Raw genomic sequence first — 25801 nt, 5'->3', positions numbered from 1 at the left:
AATTTCAAAACTTAGAAAAAAGCTTCGAGGATCTAGATTTCTGATTGTCTATAAAAGAAAAGAGCATACTCTCCTACCTCTTAGGTTTTTCTGAAAACACGATAGACAGATTTGTTCTTTAACCAGATAGCAATTTAAGTGCCTAAGAAAATACTAAATGAATACACAATGTTTAGTCGATTCTCCTTAGGCAACCTGCAAAACCAATATGTCAGTAGTCATTTTCTTCTTGATTCTTTGGCAGATGTATGTTTGATTGATAGATTCTTTGACAAGCATCCTGAAAACATTAAAAGCCCAAAATTAGTTGCCAAAATAACATAAAAAATAATTATCAAAAGAAAATTCTAGCATGCAAATTGTAAATTAAACTAACCTAATAAGAATTTCCATTTTTTATGACTATCCTAGTTATGACTATTTTGATAGTACTTCACTCTGTCATTTATAACTTTTCAACCAGAGATAATCAGGATGATCTCGTCAATAGAAATTTGAATAACTTGTTTTTACAAAACATATTAAAATTTTGTTTAGATCCAACGGTTCAATAAAAAGTTATACCCTCTGAACCGAGACCATTTTTGACTATCACAGAAGAATAAGAAAAATGATAGTCCTACACTTTGTTAATCATAACTTTCAAAATCAAAATATTTAGGAAAATCCCTTTAGTGAACCTGTATAAAACTTGGTTTTACACAACATATAAAAAATTGGTTTAGATCCAATGGTTCAATAAAAAGTTATGCTCTCCAAACCGAGACCATTTTTGACCGTCACAAAAGAATAAGTAAAATGATAGTCCTTCACTATGTCAATCATAACTTTCAAACCCAAAATCTTTAGGAAAATCCCTTTGGTGAACCTGTATCAAACTTGGTTTTCAACAACATATCAAAAATTAGTTTAGGTCCAATAGTTCAATAAAAAGTTATGCCTTCCAAACAAAGACCATTTTTGACTATCATAGAAGAACAAACAAAAAGAAAGATTTTTATCTGCAAATTTAACACGTTTATTAGTTATAAAAACCAAACATTAAATTTGTTCAAGAAACATTTGAAATCTTGTAGTTGTGGGTTCGAGCCCCACGGTGGACACCAAAAATGTATGTGTGAAAAGTGGACCTGTATCTGTATCTGCAATACACAACACTTCAATTAATTCATTACATGTATGGTTAGACAGATATAAGCATGAATATGAAAACCATAACAAATCGACCCATTGCCTTCTAGTAGATGCGAGTTTAGATTGCTCTCAGATTTGTATAAGCTATCCAGTGACTAGACAACACCTAAACGAAGGATTTTAAATCTATATGAGCATGATATTAAGCTAGATGGATGCAAGATTAATCTAACAAGATTTAAGCAATAAATGAGACAAATGATCTAAATGATTTAACTAATATGCAATATATCAATGCAAATTATTAATGAACCTAAAGAAAAAACAACATAATAACAATTCATTCTCCAAGATTTTTGAATGAGAGATGAGAGCTTGAATTTATAAAAAATTTAGAAAGAAACTAACAGCTGAGATCAAATGATGATGAGTGGTCAAGATTTTCCAAGAGGAAGCACAATCCAGGTGAATTGATGTGATTGGATGCTTTTCTCAGTTTTAAAGGAAATTGAACTAAAATTAAAATAAAATCAGGAAAAAACTGATTTATTCTCTATTTCATTCAATTTTAATATTTAATTGTTTTAATTGCTTTATTTGAGATTATTTATCAATTTTTAATTTGTTTTTCCAAGGTTATCTCGAATTGATTTCTTTTCTCAATTTTTAATTCTTTTTTGTCAATTAATTCCTTTTTTTATTTGTTTCCTTTTTTGAAGATTTGTGCTCATAATTTCCAATTCCTCTTTCTTGATTTGTTTCTGTAGACACCTAAAATTGTCATGTCTAATTAAATAAATATCTTTATTTATTTAATTATTTTAGCCTAATTCTTCTATTAATTAAATAAGTTTTTATTTATTTAATTAATTCATTTATCCTCTTCTAGCCTTATTTCTCATTTAAATAAATACATTTATTTATTTAAATTATCATTTTCCTAAATTAAATAAATACTTTTATTTATTTAATTGATCCCACTTCCTCTATTAATTAAATGAATCTTTATTTATTTAATTAATTCATTAGCCTTTTCTACCCATGACACATGTCATTCATCTCTTAATTCATACACTACCTACCCCTTTCATTATTTTATTATTTTCTTTACCTACCTTCTAATCATAGCCGACCTTTTTTACACCTCTCAATCTTATCCCTCCATTTCTTATAGTGTCTTCTATATAAGAAGATGCTTCCTTCATTATCAACCCTATGCATTCTAATCAAGTCTTCTAGCATTCAAACTATCATATGCAATCAAGCCTACTTGCAACCACATTTCTGTTCTTTGTTGAGCTCTTGTGCACATATAAAATCTGAGAGCAAATATATCAAGCAAGATCAATGGAGATAGGAAGAATGGAGATTCAAACCCTATTGGACATGTAATGGTATAATCTTTGTGATTTCATTTGATTTGCATTGTCTTAGGTAGTCTTCATATGTTATGGTGGATCTTTGTTGCTGTTAGGCTAGGGTTTTGTGGTTGAATTCATTTAGTCTTTCAATATTGTTGTTTCCATTTTCACCATATACAGTTTCCTTTTTTGAAGATTTATGGCAATTTTTCCTCTTTGTGATGATTTAATGGCAAATTGATTTATTTAATTAAATATGCTAGGATATTTAATAAAATAAATAAGATAATTGTTTAAAATGATTTACTTGGAATGATTTAATTAACTAAATAAATATTTAATTAATATTGGTTGATTAATTTGCCATGTGACATATGATGATTGTAGAAATTAATTGTGTGCTCAAGATTGATTTAATTGCCTTTGGTTAGGACCTTGGTGATGTTGTTGAGATTAGGGGCTCATGGTTTAGATGACCATTTTTAGGGTATTACAGGTGCCAGCGGGGGCCGGAGGGCAGGCGGGGCCGACGGGCTCCCCGCTTTGATAGGGCAGAGTCCTGCGGCAACCAGGGAGCCCCACAGTACCCTCCGTACCGTGGGGAAACCCCAACAAGAAATTTGATTTTTGATTTAAAAAAAAAACTTTTGCCGTTTTGTGATTTTTAAAAAAAAATTTGAATATTTTTTTTCAAAAAAAATTATTCAACCCGCATGTCGTAAAAAAGCATTTTTTTTGAATTTTTTTCTCGAACTGCGTGCCAGAGCCGTATGACTTGGTATTGGAGGAAAAAAAACCCCCAAAGGCTCAGGATTAAAAAATGGTCAAGTTTTATATGACCATATGGGTTTTTGGGCCTTCTGAGCACGATGGTGAGGTCCATTTAGGTGCAAAGTGCCCCTAGGTGCATAAAAAACTTCTGAAAAACCCCAGATCTGCTTCCAATGCAAAAAATCTTAAAACAAGAACATATAGCTACAGATTTGAAGCTTTGATACCATGTGAGAGTTGAGAAATACAACACCACAGGAGCTCAAAAGATCTCTGCAAGCTGAAATAAACCTGTTACAAGGAGAAGCTAGGTAGCAACAAAGGAAAAACTAATACATAGAAAATATGGTAAAAAATATGAGAGCTCAATATTCACAAAATGTGTAATGTGATAATAATCAATCCATGAATCAATGATACAAAGAAAAGAATTAACCTCTACTAGGTCAAGAAACCCTAAAAGGAAAAACCCTAGGCTTGCACATAATAATTAATAAAAGAATTAATTATTATGCACCTAAAGTTAGCTGAAGTTTAAAAGAGATAAAGGGAACTTAAATAATTAAACAAATGTTGTTTAATTAATCAAGTAAAGACCCGATTACTCTAACAAAGAAAACCCTTGCGCAATAGTTATCACGAACGAGAAAAAGTCGACATACGTATGCGAAATTGATAAATTTGGAGAGCTTTGACAAAACTAGAATTTTTTTTTAGAAAAGGCAAAAAATGATCAAAACTTTGGAGATACTCACCATGCCTCCTGTGCCGATTGGACATTGGTATGATCGAACTTGTTTGGATAAGTGCTGTCGTTCTCCAACACCTGCCATCATGCTCAAAATGCTTGTAGGAGGCTCTAAAAGTCACCCTCGATACAATGAACTCAAGAAATGCAAATGAGCCAAATGGGGCCTAAAATTTCTATTTATAGGCCAAAATTAGGCTTTTTCCCTCCACAACAGTCATGGTCCCCCTAAACTTTGAAGCACTTGTACATCAGTCAAACAGATTCCAAAATTCATGAAATCAAAAACTATGACTCATGAGCATATTATCGTTAAATTGGTCTCAATTCCATAATTTACTGACCAATTTTTCGAGGGGTCACCTTTTCACCCTGCTATCGTTGGGGCACACCGGGGTAGGAATTTTTTTTGTTTTCTTTGACACAATATCATTCTGACATTGTCTCAAAGAGGGGCAAATGAAGACACCTTAAAATGTCTCATCACTAATATGCTAATTATTCCTCTTTATTGATTAAATCATTCTTTAATTCTTTAATTAAGTTAATTTTATTCTTTTGATTAATATTTCATCATTACTAATTATTCTATTTCCTTTCAATCATTTAATCATGCAACCTCATTTTCTTATAATTAATTAAACAATTATTATTTAATTCATTTTAATTTAATACCTTTAATTAAATAATCTTTATGATTTAATTAAATTCAATTTCTAATAATTAAATAATTTCTTTAACTTATTTAATTATCTAATTCATTCTTTACTAATTCAAAAATTCAAAGTTCAAATCCCCAAATTCTAATTTCATCTAATTTCAATAAAATGTACATTTCATTTCATGTTTTCGAAAATCCAAATTCAAGCCAAATGAAAATGAAATTTGAATTTCAAATCAATTTCCTACAACACATGTCAAAATTCTAACTAGCACTAACTTTCAATCTGACTGGGCAATCAATTCAATCAAATTCTAAATCAATTCAATCATCTCCTCAGTTAACTCTTCAATAAATGTTTTGGAATAGACTCATCTATTCGGTCATCTGATCAATCAATCTAGTCATTTGATCAATCAATCCAGTTAACTCATCAATCAAATGAGTTTAACTCAATTAGTTATGTCTCAACTGATCTCAACTTTTGATCAATTCTATTCTCAAATGCATCTCGACCATTCAATTTCTCTCTCTGAAACAATATGGAACAAGATAGAGTATTAGACTAGAATGAGGAATTGGAAGCAGTGGGATGGCTTGTTTTTAGAATTGACTGGAGCCTCTAGAGGCATTGGTATGGTATGGAATCCTCTCACCACTTCATGTACACTATTAATAGACAAACAAAATTGGATAGCAGTGAATTGTAAAAGTTCGTATAAAAATTTAAGTTTTTTGGTTATTAATGTATATGGACCAATAGCCACTTTGGCTAAGAGGAGTCTGTGGGAAGAAATCACACAATGGCTATCCCAGAGAAATGAAGGGATGGAGATTATTGGAGGAGATTTAATGAAACATTAGATAATTCAGAGAAGCAAGGAGAAGCTCATAATATATCTAGAGTTCAATTGAATTTTTAAGAATTTGTGGATTCCAACAATTTGAGGGATATCTCCACCAAAAATGGGAAATTCACTTGGACCAACAAAAGGAAATATTTCACAGACATAGCAGAAAGATTAGATTGTTTCCTTCTATGGGGGGATTGGGATAATGTTCTACATAAATTTGAAGTGGAAATCCTCCCATGTATAGGGTTAGATAATTGGCCAGTGCAAATGACTATGAAACTGGATGTTCAAAAAGGTGGGAGTTCTTTCAAATTTGAGAATATGTGGCTTAGAGATGCTTCCTTGGGAGAGCTAATTCAAAGGTGGTGGAATGAAGTTAAAATAGGGAATCATTATACAATGTATTTATTTAGGAAGAATATTGCCCATATCAAAAATAAACTAAAGGAATGGAATAAAGATCAATTCAAAAATATTTTTGATGAGAAGAATAAAATTGTTAAGGAAATGGAGGTGCTAGATGACAAAATCATTAATCGAGGGATGAGCATAGCAGAGTTTAAGGAAGAAAAGAGACTGAAATTAGATATGGATGAAATTCTGGCTAGAGAGGAATGTTTTTTGAGACAAAAGTCTAGAGAGCTATGGCTGAAGGAAGGGGATAAAAATAACAGGTGAAAAAATATAGTGTAGGTTAAAAAAGAAGAAGGGTCCTTGACCCAATCAATCAAGGAAGCAAATTAGGAGGCAGTAAATTATTTTCAAGCTATTCTAAATAGGAGAACTCAAATTCATCAGAGGGAATTCTTGAGGTCATAAATGAGGAAGATAATGTAGAGTTATATAAGAGTATAACTTTGGAGGAGGTCAAATGTGCTGCTTTCCAATTAGGATCAGATAAAGTGCCTAGCCTAGATGGATTACTAGGAAGCTTCTATAAATCCTTTTGGGAGATGTTGGGGAAGATTTACATAAAGTTGTTGAAGAATCCAAAAGAAAACCATTATGCTAGGAGTTTTGAATCATACTTTTCTTACATTAATCCCCAAGAAGTAGAATGCCAGATGTATGTGAGAGTTCAAACCTATAGCACTATGCAATACCATATATAAGATCATCACAAAAGTCATTTCCAATAGATTAAAGAAGGTACTACACAAGATCATTTTGGATGATCAGAGTGGATTTTCACTTGGGCATTCAATTGTTGAAGGAATCATTGTGGCTCATGAAACTATACTCTCTGCTAGGAAGACTAGAGCCCCAAGTATGATTGTTGAGTTGGACATCCTGAAAGATTATGATTTAGTGGATAGACAATTCCTAATCCCAGTTCTTCAAAGATTTGGTTTTGATAATAAATGGGTTGATTGGATTAGGAGTTGCATTATATCTCCAAAATTTTCTGTCTTGGTCAACGAGGTGGCATAAGGTTTCTTTGATTCAATTAGAGGAATCCGGCAAGGAGATCCTTTATCTCCCTTGTTGTTTATATTAATCTCTAGGGTGCTTGGAAAAAACATTGCTCAAGATAGAGAGGATGACAGTTGGAAGGGTATCATGGTGGCTCTTGGGATTGAGAATGTAACTCATCAACAATTTGTTGATGATACCATCCTCTTCAAAAATGCTTGTAGAATGGAAGCAGTTGTGATTAGAAAGATTCTTGATGAGTACAACAAGGCATCAAGTCAAAGTGTTAATTTGAGGAAATCAAAGGTCTATTTCCTCAATGTTCAACCTAGGTTGCAAGTGAAGATTGCCTGCATTCTAGATTTAAAAATTGCAAACTTTCCAAGTAGATTTATTGGTATGCCTTTATTTGCTAGAACTGACAAAAAAAGTTATTGGGAAAGTTTGATTAATAGATGTAAGAAGAAAATGGAAATGTGGAAAGGAAAGTGGCTAACCTCTGTAGGTAGAATTCTCATGTTGAAAGCGATCCTTTCTACCATTCCGGTTTACTCTATGTCTTGTATGAAAATACTTAAGGCAGTGGAGGATATGATAGTGCGAAGATTATTTTGGAATGGGTCTAATGATACAAATACATTCCCTTTCGTAACATGGGAAAATATATGTAGACCTAAATCTGCAGAAGGTGCAGGATTGAAGCGATTTAATATCATGTATCAAGCTATGGGAGACAAATTGGTTTGGTTCATGTATACCAAGGGTAATAAAAAATGGGTTAGTGGTTCAAGTACACCAAGGGTAATAAAAAATGGGTTAGAACCCTAAGGAAAAAATATCTAGACGTTGATGATCCCATTCGGGTCCTCAACAGATGCAACCCCCCAAGAGGCTCGCCAATTTGGAACTACCTTTTGGATTGTCGAGAAATTACCACAAAACACATCATGGGAGATTAGGAATGAGAAACAAGCCTTGTTTTGGGAAGATTCGTGGGAAGGACATCTGACCCTAAGTAGATATGAAAATTTATCAGACATTAAAAGGGAGACTAGCAGAATTTGGGGGAGGAAAGTTCATAATTATGGTGAGCTCATAGTAGACTAGGGGATAGCAATGTGGAAGTGGAAGCCAATGGATGATTTGAATGTGCCATAATATCAAATATGTTTTCTCTCAAAAATCCTTTAGGATAGATGTTTTTCATTTTCTAATAGAGATGATTTTATCAAATGGTGTGCAGCTTTCGATGGAGAGTATAAGGTTAAACTGGGCTACAAAATCAGAGAGACAATTCTAGATGATCTAGAATGGCCAAAAAATCTATTATGAGGAAATAATTTCTTACCTAAACCAGGTGTCTTTGCTTGGTTGACATTGTAGAAACACATTTTGACCCAAGATAGATTGGTGAAGTTGGGCATCCATGGTTCGATTAGGTGTTTCTTATGCAAAAATAAGGAGGAAAATAAAGATCATCTCCTTTTGCATTGCTCCATTGCGGAGTATTTTTGGAAATATTTTATGCATAAATTGAATCTGCAATGTCCCCTTGCTGATAGTCTTAAATCTTAATTTATTACGTGGTCAAGGAGGATAAATAAAGGGATTTTTGATAGTTTGTGGCAGGTGATTCCTTCCATAATATTTTGGGAATTGTAGAAGGAGTGCAATAGAAGGGTATTCCAAGATACTCCTGTGCCTAGGTCGCAGGTCATCTATGAAATGGAGGCAACTATCATAGAATTGGTGAATACAGTGGCAAGGAATAGATCTTTGAAGAAAAGCATATACACCAATTGGGATGATGACAAGATGAAATTATTGAAGGCTTTAAAAACCCCTTCCATATCTAGACCTAGGGATCCAAATGATATCAATAAGATGCATGAAAATGTAAAATGGGAAGCTCCCGAACTAGGTTGGATAAAGATTAATTATGACAGGGCTTCCAGAGGCAATCCTGGACCCAGTGGAATAGGTTGTGGAAAGAAATGATACAAGCACCATAATTGCAGAAAGATGCAAGTATATCGAGACTTTGACAAATAACATTGCAGAGATGAGAGAAAAATTAATAGGGTTAGAATTTGGGAAGGAGTTGGGGATCAAGAAGATTCACCTTGAAGGTGACTCTTTGATCTCAGTAATGCAATTCGTTAGTTGAGAGCCCCAAATTTGAGGTTGGACAGGAGGTTGGTTCCTATTAAAAAGCGTATAGATGAGTTGGGTAATGACTTGGCTAATGGGCTTGCCAAGTTGGTGGCTAAATCATGAATACACATGGTTTAAAATCACATTTGTACATTTACATGAGATATATGGATTTTCAAATGAAAGTCTCATACGAAAAATTGTTGTAAATATAACAACATCAATTTGTTTAATAAATGCAAATTCGTTGGCATGTGGGATGAGAGGAGCTATTGTACACTAATGTTGGCATGTATTTTGAGAAAATTGATGATTCATCAAGTTGAAGGACAAGCTTAAGAAGTTAACTTGTATTCATGTAAGGTGAAAGATACAAATATCTCAAGGGTGTGAAAACCATGATTAAAACAGTTGGCCTCCATCTATTAATAGCCTCTACGGTGGGATATGACTCATTGTCTTTGTTTGAAGCAGAGTGGCGAGTTGGTATTAGCAAAGGATATGGATACAATTGTGTTGCTAGAATCTACCAAAAGGCAGATGGCCTTTCTTGGAGAGATCATCGATAAAAGACTGATGGTGGTGCTTAAATCGAGGAACCCACTGGTTTCACATGTTGTTAAAACTATTTTGGGGCAATATTTTGATGGCATATCATCACCATCGGGTGAGCTCAGATATGTGCTATGTTTATGGCTTTGGGGTTGCATTTAGGAGTAACAAAGACCAAGATCAAAAAAATCAGTCAAGTGTTGTTCAAAACATGCGTTTCTGGGAGAAATTGATACAATGCTTGATAATGTAGATGAGGAATTGATGATTCCTATGCGTTAGCATAATTATCTTAGGAATGATGGAGAAAGGGGTGTACATAGGTTTCCCATTATCATGTCTCTAGAGTCAGAGTTGCTGGAATCAAGATGGGGAACCATGGCGCGTGGAGTTCTATTTCTATAGCATCTTACTCATGTGGTGGAATTCCTTAAGAAGGATTGGCTGTGGTCCTACATGAAAGAGGAAGGCTTGATGACTGAGGATGGAGAACCAGTGGTGAAGGAGGAAGAGATTTCTCTGCCAGCTGATGGTGAAGAATGGGTGGAAATGATTTTCATGATGCAAAAGAAATAGCCAGGGGACTAGCTCATCAATCCTATGGAGCGGATTTCCTTGTAGTTGCTCGGGCTTGGATGGTTGCTCTAGTTAGATCCAAAGAAGAAGACAAATAATTGACTGCATGATGTTAGGTAGTTTATGTTTTATGATTTCTACATTTTGTTAAATAGAGTGGAAATTTATATTTTATAGGTTTGTATAGGAAGGTAACATGTTTCCAATTTTTGTATAATAGAGTGGAACCTATTAATCTTTAGATATGGAGATATAGTTATATTCAAAGATAGTTAGGTAGTGGCTGTATATAGGGGCCTGGTGGTTGTACAAGGGGTGAAATATGCTGGTGGTTTACAGATGTAAGATATTTTTTGGTTAATATAAAAGGGAGTTGGCCCAATCTAGCTATTAAATTAGCAAAAAGAAAAAAAAACAATAGACATAGGAGGATAAAGAAGAGGATAAGATGAATAACATGTACAATAACGGGTATATGGAATATATGTATAAGGAGATATAAAGATACAATGAAAGACAAAATCTCTCTCTCTCTCTCTCTCTCTCTATATATATATATATATATATAGTACATGATTGAAAATACTGATTGGATTCAAGGTGTGAATTTGTTTGCCCTCTTTTGTAAGTTGAATTGTTGAAATTAGGGTAAAGTACTGAAAATGAAGGTAAAAACACAAAAACAACAAGCTATAGTCATTGGATTGAGGCATGCACTTGGATTTGAGAAATATAAGTAGATTTAGATTTGATCCCTGAAAGAGCTCTTGATTTTTTAGGACTGTGGCGAAATTCACCCTGGTCCTCCAAAATTTTTGCACACCAAAGGGGGATTGATTCATCATTGTAAATAATGCCTATCTTGAAGATCACAACTTTGTACCTGTTTCCCGCACATAAAAAGAAAGGGAAATAGGTTGGGAATATGGGCTTGCCAAAGTCAAACCCCAGTTTTGGAATTAACCATGAAATAGAGATAAAAGATAATTGAATTAGTGTAATTTAAGATTTTCCTTTTGAAGGAGATGCTGTATAATGACTGAAAACTAAATGATGTACCTCCTTGTGAAGTTTTGTTTGTCTCCACATGAGATTAGGGTTTCATGAAGTCTTTGATAAACTAGGATGTGAATGTCCACTTCAATGCTTGAATATTGACTTTGTTGCTACTCCAAGGCTTGAATAAAGATTGATTACTTGCTCAATTGCTTGAATGCTTGAATGCAATTTCCAGATATGTGTATGATTCTTGTATATTGTGTGCGTGGATGGTCAAATGAGAGGGGGAAACTTCTTTTTATACTTTCTCGTCATAAAACTTACCGATTTTTTGACATGAGCCGACATAGGGCTAGTTTTCGTGCTCAAATTTGAAAAGGCAAAAATGGTTTAAAGAAGGGCCCAAATAGGGAGGACCAAGGCATGGCGCCCTGGTCCTACCCCATTTTAGGGTTGGGACAAGGTGACTAGTTGATGTGTGAGGTCAAAATAAAGCCATATTTGCATGGTGCGAGCAGAATTGGGTCTCGGTCAAGCCCAGGGGAGCAAACATTAAGGTAGGGACCTAAATCCGGTCAAAATTGTAAAGGGATGCAATTTTAGGATGTTACATTTAGCGCCCACTTTAGTAGGAGTATTAAGTCAATCATACTCTCAGTAAAGTACAAGGGTTCACATTAAAAAGATTTCACCAAGTCACCAAGGAGGAAAGATACACCAAGCCCCCAATGGACTTTAGGATCTTACAACTTCGATGACAAGATAAAAGGGACATCATGAGAGAAAGAGGAAGAGAGAACCATGAATACCAAACTAGTAAGACTCTCTTACTATGAGTCATGAAAATAAAAATACCAAAATTATGAAGCAAAATAATAAGTTCGCTAAGTAACTTAAGTATCAAGATATGGAAAAGAGAGAGATCATTGAGTGGAGTGTATGCCCCCACATTAAATCAATTGCATATGCCTCATCAAGAGCAATTGCTTTAAGGTAGGATACACCCAAAAAGACAAGCACGTTATCAAAATAATATGCCCCCAAGAAAGAGAAAATCAATGAATAATGATCACAAGACAAAAAAAAAATGAACCATGGCTACCAAACTAGTAAGGCTCTCTTACTATGAGTCATGAAAAGAAAAATACTAAAATTATGAAACAAAAGACTAAGTTCACTAAGTAACTTAAGTATCAAGATATGCAAAAGAGAGAGATCATTGAGAAGAGTGTATGCCCCCACATTAAAGCGATTGTGTATGGCTCATCGGGAGTAATTGCTTTAAGGTAGGATACACCCAAAAATACAAGCACGTTATCACAATAATATGCCCCCAAGAAAGGGCAAATCAAAGGATAATGATCACAAGACCAAAAAAAAAACAAAAAAAAACACAGGGTGGTTTTACTTAACTCTGGGGTCAATATGCTTTGTATGATAAATAATGTATATCATATATATATATATATATTTGTATAGAATTATCCTTATCCCCCAAAGAAAGAAAAACCACCATGGAAGAAGGGCGCATGTGTCTTTTGAGTCAACATGGGAGAGACCAAAAGAGATCTCAATGCTTTGCATCGTCCTCAAATAGACAACACTAGGGACACCAAATAGAAGAATTGAGAGACAAATAGAAGAAGGTCACAAACAAGCAAGAGAGGAGAGAGAGAGAGAATCTACAACACGAATAAAGCTAATCATGCAAATCATCCACCTCTCAATATAGCTCATCATTTTTTTGGGAAGGTGGACAACATGAAAGAGGAGCCTCTTCGAGCATGGTAGATGGAGCTATCACAAGTTCCAAACAAGGACCATGCTCTAATGATGAGTCACTTTGTCCATTACTAGGAGCCATGATTAATGCTTTTGAAAATTGTTTAGATAAATCATTGCCAACATACACATATTCATATTCATCATTTGAATTATTAGTATCAACATTTTCATCATGAACAACATTCTCATTTATTTCATCATCAAGATTAACAAAAATAGGAGCTCTAATTGGAATAGAACTTGAACCATCATTTGTCTTAATCATTTTAGATTTTGGAGATTTAGGTTGAACTTCTTGGTAAGGAGAAGATTGAGAAAATGTTATTATGTCAACAGTTGGTGTCTTCATAGAAGAAATGGTTTGAGAGGCAAGTTCACGAGCCATAGAAAAATGTCTCTGTCAACGTTCTCTCACACAACGGTTTCATTTAATTTTAGATGAAGGTTGTGAAGGTTTAGGTTCAACATGCATAGACTTATTTTCTTCTATTAAGGAAGGATGCATAGGAGAAGGTTTCTTAGGTTGAACAATAGGAGATGTCGGGTGCTTTCCTTTGTAAGATTTAGGAGGTGGAACCACAACATATAAAGGAGGAATAGAAGGTGTAGGAAGGAGACCGGGTCCATTGTGAGGAGGAGGAATAGGTCTATCCTTAAGAGGAATAATATGCCTATCCTTAGGAGGAAGAGAAGGTTTATCCGTAGGAGGAAGAGTGAGATTATCTTTGGGAGAAGTATTATGGTCATCACTAGGAGGAAGATTGTGTTGGATTTCTACCTTTTCTCAAGGATAAAATCATCTCATTCTTCCATCTTTGATAAGATTTTAAAAAAGCACCACTTTGAGGCTTAAGAGGTTGGAATTGTTTGGACCAAAAATAATTAAGATTAACATCTCTTTTCCTTATCATGGGTTGGTACATGCTATGATTAACGGTTATGATCTTGTCATCAAGAGTGAATTTCAAGCACTTGTGAATAGTAGAATGGTTTGCTTTCATGAAAGAGAGCCAAGGATGTCCCACCTTCACACGAAATTGTTTCGACGTTGTAATAATAAAAAAATTAACATCTAAATATTTAGTACCAACCTCATTGGGAAGAGTAATAGAATCAATAGCGGGACAAGAGAAAACATCAAATATTTTAATCACCAGATCAGATTTATCATATGTTACTTGATACAATTGTATTGTATAAGGAACTTCTTTAGTTATTACATTAACCATACATGTGAGATCAATGAGCACCCCTCATGAGGGTATGTCTGATTCTTGCAGTGATATATAATGGGCCATAGGTGCTTCAATAGTCTCACTAGGATCAAATGTGATGAATAAATCCTTAAGAGATTAAGGTTTTATCAATAAGGTTCACCACATTATTAGACTCAAGCCCAAGATCATTAGGAGAGAAGGCAAGACGACCAGTCTCAATCACATTAATGGAATGGGAAGGTAAAGGATTAGTGAAAATTTGAATATTTTGATTAGTAGGAGCTACAGATTTATTTCATTTATCATTCACACCAGCCACAAATATGGTATTGTTATCGATCAAGTCTTGAATCTTACTCTTTAAGGAATAATACTTTTCAGTGTCATGACTAGGTTGACAATGATATTGACAAAAAGATTTGGAATCAAAGTAAGGTGAGGATTTCTTTGATGTATCAAGTGGTTAAATAGGAGGAAGCTTCAACACATTCCTTTGTAACAATTGCATCACAATACTATGCAAAGATTCATTAAGAGGAGTGGATTCTTTTCTAAAGTATTTGGACAAAGGAGGCACACCTGTTGTTGCAGCTTCTACTTGAGTGTTGTTGTCATTGAACTTGATGAATATCTTATTTGGTTTGAATTTAGAAAAAGGTTGTTGAACACTTTCAGTTTTATCAATTAGAGCCATTGAAGAGGATTGTTCCAATTGACCCATGGTAAGGTGATAATTGTAAAGTACTGCACACAACTGTGTAAAGGAAGTAAACTCAGAAAAGGGAAGTTTATCTCTAATGTATTTTTGCAAATTAGAAATGAAAATTCTTTGAATATCTTCATTAGGCACATGAAAAGCAATTTGTGAATACAAATGTTTATATCTACCAATAAAATCAGTCACTTTTTCTTTAACACCTTGTTTACAATGCATCAAATCAGTCAAAGTAATCTTAGGACCAATATTATTGTGAAATTGTTGAATAAAAGCATTAGCCAATTGTTGAAAAGAAGTAGTAGAATAAGGAAGCAAAGAACAATACCATTGCAAAGCTTTATCCCTAAGTGTTCTAGTGAACAATTTAGCCAAAAGTCTTTGGTCATGAGCAATGTCACTACACAAAGTTTGGAATGTTTTAAGATGAGTTAAAGGGTCACCTTTTCCATTATAAAGCTCCAATTGAGGGACTTCCACATGTTTAGGAGGGACAACACAAACAATGTCATTGGATTATGGGCTCGCTACATTGAATGTAGGCACATTATACTTTGATTGGTTAATGGAAGCTATTTGTTGTTGTAAGGAAGACACTGTTTGGGCTAGATTATTGATGGTAGCTTCGGTTGATGGATTGAAATTGGACATGTTTAATTGAGGAGTAACATTGTTGAATGAAGGAGGAGCTTGAGAATAAGGAGGTGAGACACTATGAAAGGTCAGTATGGGAGATGACTATGCAACAAATGGAAGACTCATAGGATTAGGGATGAAGGAATTATGATTAGAGAAGTTTCTCCCTTTACTAACATGTGTAGCTATGAAATTTTGTGTAGAGGTGGCCATGATAATAGATGTAAAAGTGGGAACACTAGCCATAGGAGTAGTCATAGGAATGGAATGATTAACTTGACTAGGAAGTTGTGTATAACCAAGGACTTCAACACAACGCTTCATAGGAATAATACTAGTATCAACAATATGAGCAATACCATGAAACAGATCAACACCAAGTTTATCACTTTGAACCATTCTTGTTAGTCCTTTAATCAATGGTAGAGCTTCATTTTCTGGGTATTGTTGACTCATCCATTGTTGAAGATTTTCAAATTGATTGTCAATCTTCACCAATTGGTCAACGAAAACCCTAGTTAGTGATTCATCCACATCATGAGTATTAAGTAAAGAATTAGGATAAACAGGGTCATTTGAAGGATTAGAAGAACCACCAACATGCTCATGGAACAAGTTAACCAAATTGAGCTTCATCTCGTTGGTGATTAAACCTTGGGAAGCTTTAATTCTACAACTTCTCACAGGGATATTATAGGTTGGACTAATAGTAGTAAAACTCGCGCACAAAGGAGGGAAATTGGAAATTTGAAATTTGAAATAATTGAACAATACAATTTTTTTGTAAAAATGATTGTTCAATTAATTAAGAAAATTGATTTGTGATTTTGAAAAGATAAATTCATAAAGAACATGCAATCCACTAGTAAATTTAAATTTAAATATGAAAATAACCTCTTAATTTTTAAAATTAATTTGAAATTGGATCTAAGATTGCAATTTTAAATTTGAACAATCAGATCTGAAACAATTAATCCAAAATTTAAACAACCCACAAGTTCGATTTTAAATTTAAAAACCAAGGTTTTGAAATTAACCTCTAAATTTTTAAACTTCACTTGGAAGTCAAACTTCTAAATGAAAATTTGAATTTTAAGTTGCATAAATAGTCAGATTTGAGAACAAAAATCAGAATTAAAGGTGTAAAGAGTCGGGTTCACCAACAATGTAATGGTGAAAAATTAGGGTTTCCACCACAAGAAGGATGAAAACTGCTAATTTTTGCTTACAGACCTATTACATTCAAAAGAGGGTTTGAATCCAATAGATTTAGTCACAAACCAGCAATGGTAAGGATTGAAAATATTGATAGGATTCAAGGTGTGAATTTGTTTGCCCTCTTTTGTAAATTGAATTGCTGAAATTAGGGTAAAGTGCTGAAAATGAAGGTAAAAACATAGAAATAGCAAGCTATAGTCATTGGATTGAGGCATGCACCTGGATATGAGGAATATAAGTAGATTTGGATATGATCCTTGAAAGAGCTCCTGATTTTTCAGGATCATGGCGAAATTTGCGCCGGTCCTCCGAACTTTTCGTACATCAAAGGGGGATTGATTCGTCATTGTAAATAATGCCTATACTGAAGATTGTATCTTTGTACATGTTTCCTGCACATAGAAAGAAAGGGAAATAGGTTGGGAATAGGGGCTTGCCTAAGTCAAATCACGGTTTTGGAATTAACCATGAAATAGAGATAAAAGATAATTGAATTGATGTAATTGAATAGTCTCCTTTTGAGGGAGATGTTGAATAATGATTGAAAACCAAATGATATACATCATTGCCAAAGTTTCGTTTGTCTCCACACATGATTAGGGTTTCATAAAGTCTTTGACAAAATAGGATGTGAATGTCCACTTCAATGCTTGAATCTTGACTTTGTTGTTGCTCCAAGGCTTGAAGGTTGACTGGATACTTGTTCAATTGCTTGAATGGATGCTTGAGTGTAATTGCCGAATATGTGTATGATGCTTATGTATTGTGTGTGTGGATGTCCAAATAAGAGGGTAAAACCTCCTTTTATACTTGCTCGTTGAAAAACACTAATTTTCTGACATGAGCCAACATGGGACTAGTTTTCCCGCTCAAATTTGAAAAGGCGAAAAGGGTTTAAAGAAGAGCCCAAATAGGGAAGACCAAGATGTGGCGCCTTGGTACTACCCCATTTTAGGGCTAGGACAAGGTGCCTAGTTGATGTGTGAGGTCAAAATAAGGCCATATTTGCATAGTGTGAGTAGAATCAGGTCCCAGTCAAAATTGTAAAGGGATGCAATTTTAGGATGCTACATATATATATGTATGTATATGTATATATATGTATATATGTATATATATATATATACATGTATACATTGTATATATGTATATATGTATATATATATATATACATGTATACATTGTATATATGTATATACATATATCTATATGTTTATGTGTATACATCTATATATGTATATATATACATATATGTGTGTGTGTGTGTGTGTGTGTGTGTGTGTGTGTGTGTGTGTGTGTACATTTATGTACATATATATATATATATTTGCATGGTGTGAGTAGAATCAGGTCCCAGTCATGCCTAGGGGCGCAAATGCTTTTGTAGCGACCCAAATGCGGTCAAAATTGTAAAGGGATGCAATTTTAGGATGCTACATATATATATATGTATGTATATGTATACATTGTATATATTTATATACATATATCTATATGTTTATGTGTATACATCTATATATGTATATATATACATATATATATATATGTGTGTACATGTATGTACATATATATATATATACATATATGTATATATGTATATATATACATACATGTACATATATATGTATGTATATATATATACATACATACATATACGTATGTATATATATATATATACATACATACATATACGTATGTGTATATATATATACATACGTATATGTATGTATGTATATATATATACATGTATGTACATATATACATACATATATATGCACATGTATGTACATATATACATACATATATATGTACATGTATGTATATATATACATATATACATATATGTATATATATATGCATGTACATATATATATATACATACATGTACATATATATACATATATATATATATACATATATGTACACATATATATATATATATATGTGTGTGTGTGTACACATATATATATATATGTGTGTGTGTGTGTGTGTACATACATGTACATATATATATATATATACATACATGTACATATATATATATATATATATATACATATATATATATACATACATGTACATATATATATATATATACATACATGTATATATATATATATATGTACATGCATATATGTATGTATATATATGTACATGTATGTATATATATACATATATATATGCATGTATATATATATATACATACATACATACATATGTATATATGTACATATATATATGTATGCACATACATGTATGTACATGTACATGTGTGTGTGTGTGTGTACATATATATGTACATGTATATGTACAATATATATGTACACATATATATTGTACATATATATGTACACACACACACACATATATATGTATATATATATATATATATGTACATGCATATATGTATGTATATATATGTACATGTATGTATATATATACATATATATATGCATGTATATATATATATATACATACATGTATGTATATATATACATATATATATGCTTGTACATATATATATGTATGTATATATATATATATACATGTATATATATATATATATACACATGTATATATATATATATACATATATATGTGTGTGTGTGTGTGTGTACATATATATGTACAATATATATGTGTACATATATATTGTACATATACATGTACATATATATGTACACACACACACACATGTACATGTACATACATGTATGTGCATACATATATATATGTACATATATACATATGTATGTATGTATGTATGTATACACATACATATATGTACATATACGTATACGTATACATATAAATACACACACACACACACACACACATGAGAGTTCTCTACAAACTATGTGTTATGGTTTATAATCCTCTATTTTCTATTTTCTATTAAACTAGATAATGTATAGTCTTGATCAACTCCTTACTCTCTCGGTATAATTGAGTTTAGGGTATAAATACAACATACAAAATTACTTGGGGTTTAGAACTTTAATCTTTAATTACCATTTTTTAGTACAGATGAAACACCTTGGCCATGAAACCTCTATACACAGTCTACTATGTTTGTATTGTGATTGATACATTATGAAATGGCTAAATAGAAAAACTTTCTAAGAAGAATAGTATTTAAATTTTGAGTATATAAGTTGACAACATAAAATAATCTATTCAATTTTTTTAAAATATTGAAGTAGAGAATAAAATTAATACCACATCAAAGAATATTAAAACTATGAATTATATTAATATAAAATCAATCAAATTATTCATGAATATTTTCACAACCAAGCAATCGTCAAGCTATGCATGAATGCAAAATTTTAAAGGAAAGTGCCTTGCTCTTTTTGCATTAGACAATAGTGTGGTTATATCATCCTTTATGCGATCCTCTCACATGAGGAAGATTAGTGTCACTAGGGAGATTTATTTAAGCACAATAATTAAATCCACCATGAAAACCTAATTAAAGTCAGACTCAATACTCAAATTTAAAATATCTCTACCAAACATCATCTCCATGCCAATGCACTTGCAGAAAATCCTTTCACTAGAAAATTGAGAAAAGCCATTCTTGCAAAGACAATAAAGAAAGAGAAAAAAAATAGAGGAACTCTTTTGTTAGTAAAGTCAAATTTATCACAATAGAGAGTTTCCTGACCATCCAACGTATCTTCTAGATAGACTTTCCATCTTTGGTGTAGATTGGGAAGTTGAAAGGTATGCAATTATACAATCAATTAAATAATAGAAATATATATGAATAAAATTTAAAAGTGATCTGTATACCTTGTAGTGTAATGTGAGAGCAATTTGCTTTAGTGTTCATGAGAATAGAAATCTATTAATGGTTTATACCAAGATTTTTTCAAGAAAATGAAAATATATTTAATAACCATTTTGAGCACATAAATACTCCTTAGGAATTAGCACAGGAAAAGTCATTTTCTATCTCCTTGTAAAATATTTATTGTAAGTGATTGAATGAATATTCTATATGGTTATGATTTCTTTCTAATTTAGTAATAGAAATCATATGTTATCTACTCATTATTTTCTTATTGTGCAATGATTGAATAAGATATGATTAAAATAATTTAATTAATCTTCTACACTTATGAAGAAACAATAGTTGGATGACGCTTCTATTATATTCTTCTATAGATGCCAAACATGATATAATAGAAGGAAATGTCATATTACATGTTTATGTCGATAACATTTGTTTTAGGCAATATGGACCTAGAATATTGTTTATTTAATATGTTTTGGTCTAAACACATTTGAAATAAGCACATAAGATGAAGTACAATGAATCCACTCAACAACATATCTATGAATAAAATTTTAAATATAAAAAATATGAAAATTACATTAAAAAGAGCATATTTATTTAAATGATTTTATGCCACTTATTATACATTTTAAATATGATAATCATGAATAACTAGATATGTTCATATCATTCAATAGGGTATAAACATTAATATATTTCAACATCATCCACTAACCCAAGAATAACAATTACACTTCATTTATATATTTGTTCAATGATTACAAAATACAACAAATTAGCTAAATAAAATTGTGAATTGATGTGAAGGCTAAATAAAGTTATTATCTCTATATAAAGAAATTTATATTGAATAGTGAAATAAATGTAAGCTCAATATTTTATCATTTTTCCTTCATCTATGACTATTCATATAAGATTCTTTTAGAAATTGAAATAAATGCAAGGTCAAAATCTTTTCCATATATTGCGAATAAATAAATTTAAATTGAATAGTGAAATAAATGTAATCTCAATATTGTATTAATTGTCCTTCACCTATGACTCTTTAAATAATATTCTTTTAAAAAATATAATAAATGCAAGGTCAAAATATTTTCCATATTTCACAAATATGGATTTTTTTTAACATGAGAACGTTTCATGTTACAATTATATATTTACTGTAAATTATATGATGAAGATTTGTTTGATGGTAATGTTTAAAAGTTGTATCATTAGTATATAAGTACAACTCACTAAAAACTACTTACTAACACTATAAAATATTTAACTTAAATTTTAAAACAAAACATAATATTTTAACATAATTATTTCAAATGACACAATACAAATCATATGAACACAATTATTTTAAGTTACACAAAAGGATTACAACATGTAACACCTTTTAGAATCTCAACTTTTAACATATCTTTAATAAATGATATAAGATTTCCACAATCCATGAATTTAGTCATTGTAGTTTCTGGATTAGATTGTGTAAGAGTTTTTTTCCTAGTGTTTTAAATCACATTATGTGATCCATCATTAGGATAGTAGGGAGGTAAAGAGAACAAAAAATGGATGAGTTTCAAAACAAGATCAGACTGAAAAGAGAGAGGGGAGAGGTGACGTATGGTTCAAGGCAAAAATGTGGGTTGAGACAAGACGAGCTAGAGTAAAAAATTAAGAATGAATGAATGAATGTTTTTAATGGCGTCCACGAGGCCAAACAACCTATGGGACCCATAGATAACTAGCAAAAGAAGGCATGCAAAGCCCAAACAAACCGAAATGAAATTCAGACAATTAAACCTCTTTCTCCTTCTACATCTTGGATCTTCTGTTGTGTAACTTGATTAGGAAATCTGCAACTCTTGGTATCTTTTCTTCGTTAAACAGATTACTCAAGGTGTTTACATTTAGTGTCTCAACATAGTTAATCGGGATGTCACTGTAGGTTGGACAATCCATGATGTAATGCCATTAGTCTCCACCACCCCTTCAGTACAATATCTACATCTTCTATCTTCCCATTCCTCTTTGGGTATCATCCATCTCCCAATTTCACATCTTAGTTGATGTGAGTTGGTCCTTATTTGAGAAATTAAATTTTTTGCCTTCCATTTTATGTTCATTCCTATGTAATTCTTTTGTGTATGGTCATGTGTAGGATTGAAGTGTTTGATATAGTATTCCTTTTTCCTCCCTATTTGACCTGCCCACATATTTTCTTTAATTTTTTCTTGTACGTAATTTTTTATTTCTCCATTGGTATTTGGGAAATCTTTTAGCTTAATACTCCATTTATTCATCCATTTATTGTTTTGTTTCATCCATGTGCTCTTCCTTTGTCTAGCTTCTCACCCATTGCTATTTTTGGCCATCAATGTATCTCCATATTTTCTAACCTCCTTAAGTAACTTAGCAGTCAGAACAAAGTTTATGCCTCAATAGGGAAAGCCCCCACCTCCACTAGGACAATCTCATATGGGATAGATGATTTAGTCTTGATACTAGTTGTAATTAAACGATTTTGTAATCTTTCTATTTGTCTCTATTTCCTTGTTGAAGTGTTGCTGCCCCATACTTCACATCCGTATAATACCACCGGAACCACAAGAAGCCTAAAAAGAGTTTTTTAGTTTTCCAATTCCATAATCCCACTCTTCTACATCTATTTTGGAGCGAGTATAAGGCTTTCCATCCCCCTTGGATCCTTTTTGCCCTACATGTTTCCTAGTTGAGTTTATTGTGGAAATCTAGGCCAAGATACTTACATTCATTAACCATTTGTAAGGTATTTCCCTCAAAGACAAATTATCTATGGACCTTCTTTCTCTTCAAGGTAAAGATCATGACCTTGGTTTTGATAGTGTTTAACTGCATCCCCACCTCCTAGCAAAAATGTTCTGTAGCCTTCAAGTGTTCTTTCAAATCTTTTGTTGTTTTTACCATTAAAATAAGGTCATCGACATATAAAAGCAACTTTATTACATAGTTGGTTAGATGAACTCCCCCACCCCCAAACTTACCTATCCATTCCTCTAACTTGTCAATGTATAACCCAAATATGGTAGGAGATAATGGGTAGCCCTACTTGACCCCAATGTCACTTCCTGATAATCCTTTTTTGGTTCATATCTTAGCCCAAACTTGGTCATGCAATCTATGAACAACAAACTCTATATTGTACTAGAAGTCTGAACTCTTCCATTCTACTCCACAATTTGCTTTTGGGTATCATATGAAAACTTTTTTTAAATCCACAAAACAACAAAATACTTCACCTCCTCATTTATCCCATACCTTCTCAATCAAATGTCTGAGTGTTATGCACTGATCAATGGTAGAATACTTTGGCCCAAAGCCTGCTTGCCCATTTTCTCTCTTTTCCTCCTTTTTAGCCCAAATACTGATTCATCTTTTTATCATGCTCCCAAAAAGTTTACCAAAGAGAGGATTGATCATTATAGTACGGTAATTTGAGGGATTTTTGATGTCACCACTCTTGAGCAAGGGGACAGCAACACTGGTTGACCAATTTGTTGGAAATCCATTTTGGATGACTCCATTGAATATTCTTTTGATGTGAGGCGTGAGGATTTTCAATCCCCATATTACATGTTTTGCTTGTATGCCATCTATGTCTCCAACTTTACCCACCACAAGCTTTCTAATTCCTTCTTTAATATTGTTTGAGGAGAAGAGTTTAATTCTTGATTTGATTATCGAAGGGATATCTTTATCTTGATCTCTCTCATATAGTTGCATTGCATATTCTAGCCATTGAAGATGTATGATATTTTTTTGCCCATGTCTCTTTGCTGGAACTCTTTCCAAAAGCCTCTTGTATTGTGCCTCCCAAGTTTAATCAAGTCTTTTCTTCTTGTTTGCATGTAATCCTCTTTTTTCATTCTCACTAGTTTTGTATATTCCTTGTTGTTACCTTGTATTTTGACCATTTTCTTTGTTGCCTTACATTCTTCATTATACCATGGGTTTGCGGGGAAGATATTCTTGCTACCCTTTTTAGGTCTAGACCTTTTGCATGAATTGAGAACCCTGAGGATTATAGAGGTCAACGGTACACTACCTATCATTGCCTTATTTGAATTGACCAGCCCATTGACTCCCTCTTCTTGCATCTATTTTTTGAGCATTGTTTGAAAGATTTCTTATTTTTCACGTGTCAAAAGAATAGCTCCTTGAGTGACCTGTTTCTTTTCTAATTGTTGCATCTTCTTTTTGTGTTGAATGTCTTTTTACATGCTAATCTTAATATATATTGGGCTCTAATATGATTTCATTTCTATGGGACAATCCTTCACCTCAATATCTATTACACTTGTCACGAGCTTCTTTGAGATTATAACATAGTCCACTACGCTCCGAACATTATAAGTGTGGCATGTAATGTTCCTTGAGCTCGGCCAAGCCTTTAAATCGTTTCATACTATCAGATCATACAAGCTACAAACTCCTAACAATTTTGCCCCATAATGTGTGATAGCTCCTTTTTCATCTTGAGACATTCTTTCCCATTTTTGGCTCCCTTCTTCCTCTAACCATAAAGGATTGTCCCCTATTCCCTCCTTAATATTAAGCTAAAGAGGCTGGTTATTGGTTGTTCTAGCACTAAAGTCTCCAATTAAGATGATTTCACCTTTGTGGTTATATGATAATATATCTTTTTTCAAGGCTGCATAATGGTCCTCTTTGTCTAATTTCCTCTTCTTATACAATTTTGAGCCATAAGGAGCAAAGTAGCACGCTGCAAGGTAGATGCTAATATATCCTTTATTTTTATCCATGTGTACTGTTTATTTGTATCTTCTTTTTCCACAAGTATAATTCTTTCCCAAGAATCTCTTACTAAGATTGTTACTCCTCCATGGCCCTTACCACTTTCAGTTAGCTCATTCCATACTGATACCTTCATATATCCCTTAAATTTTGGAACCTTACACCCTTCATGCTCGTGTGTTTCAAGGTGGAAAATCACACCCATCCCCATCACAATGGGCTCTAAATTGAACCCTCTCCTCCAAGTGTAACCTCTACAATTCTAGCTTACCATTGAGAGGTGTGCCCAGGGGTCCCACCTTCCTATTTACTATATGTTGTTTTGTTGTTGAATTGGGATTTTTCTCTAAACATCCATGCTTCATTACCTACACTTCTTGGTACTACAACTTTTTTCCCATTCTTTCCTTCTCTCTTCTA

This window comes from Cryptomeria japonica, chromosome 5 (assembly GCF_030272615.1).
Source record: "Cryptomeria japonica chromosome 5, Sugi_1.0, whole genome shotgun sequence".
In the NCBI taxonomy this organism is placed as follows: domain Eukaryota; kingdom Viridiplantae; phylum Streptophyta; class Pinopsida; order Cupressales; family Cupressaceae; genus Cryptomeria; species Cryptomeria japonica.
This window is presented reverse-complemented; position numbering follows the sequence as displayed.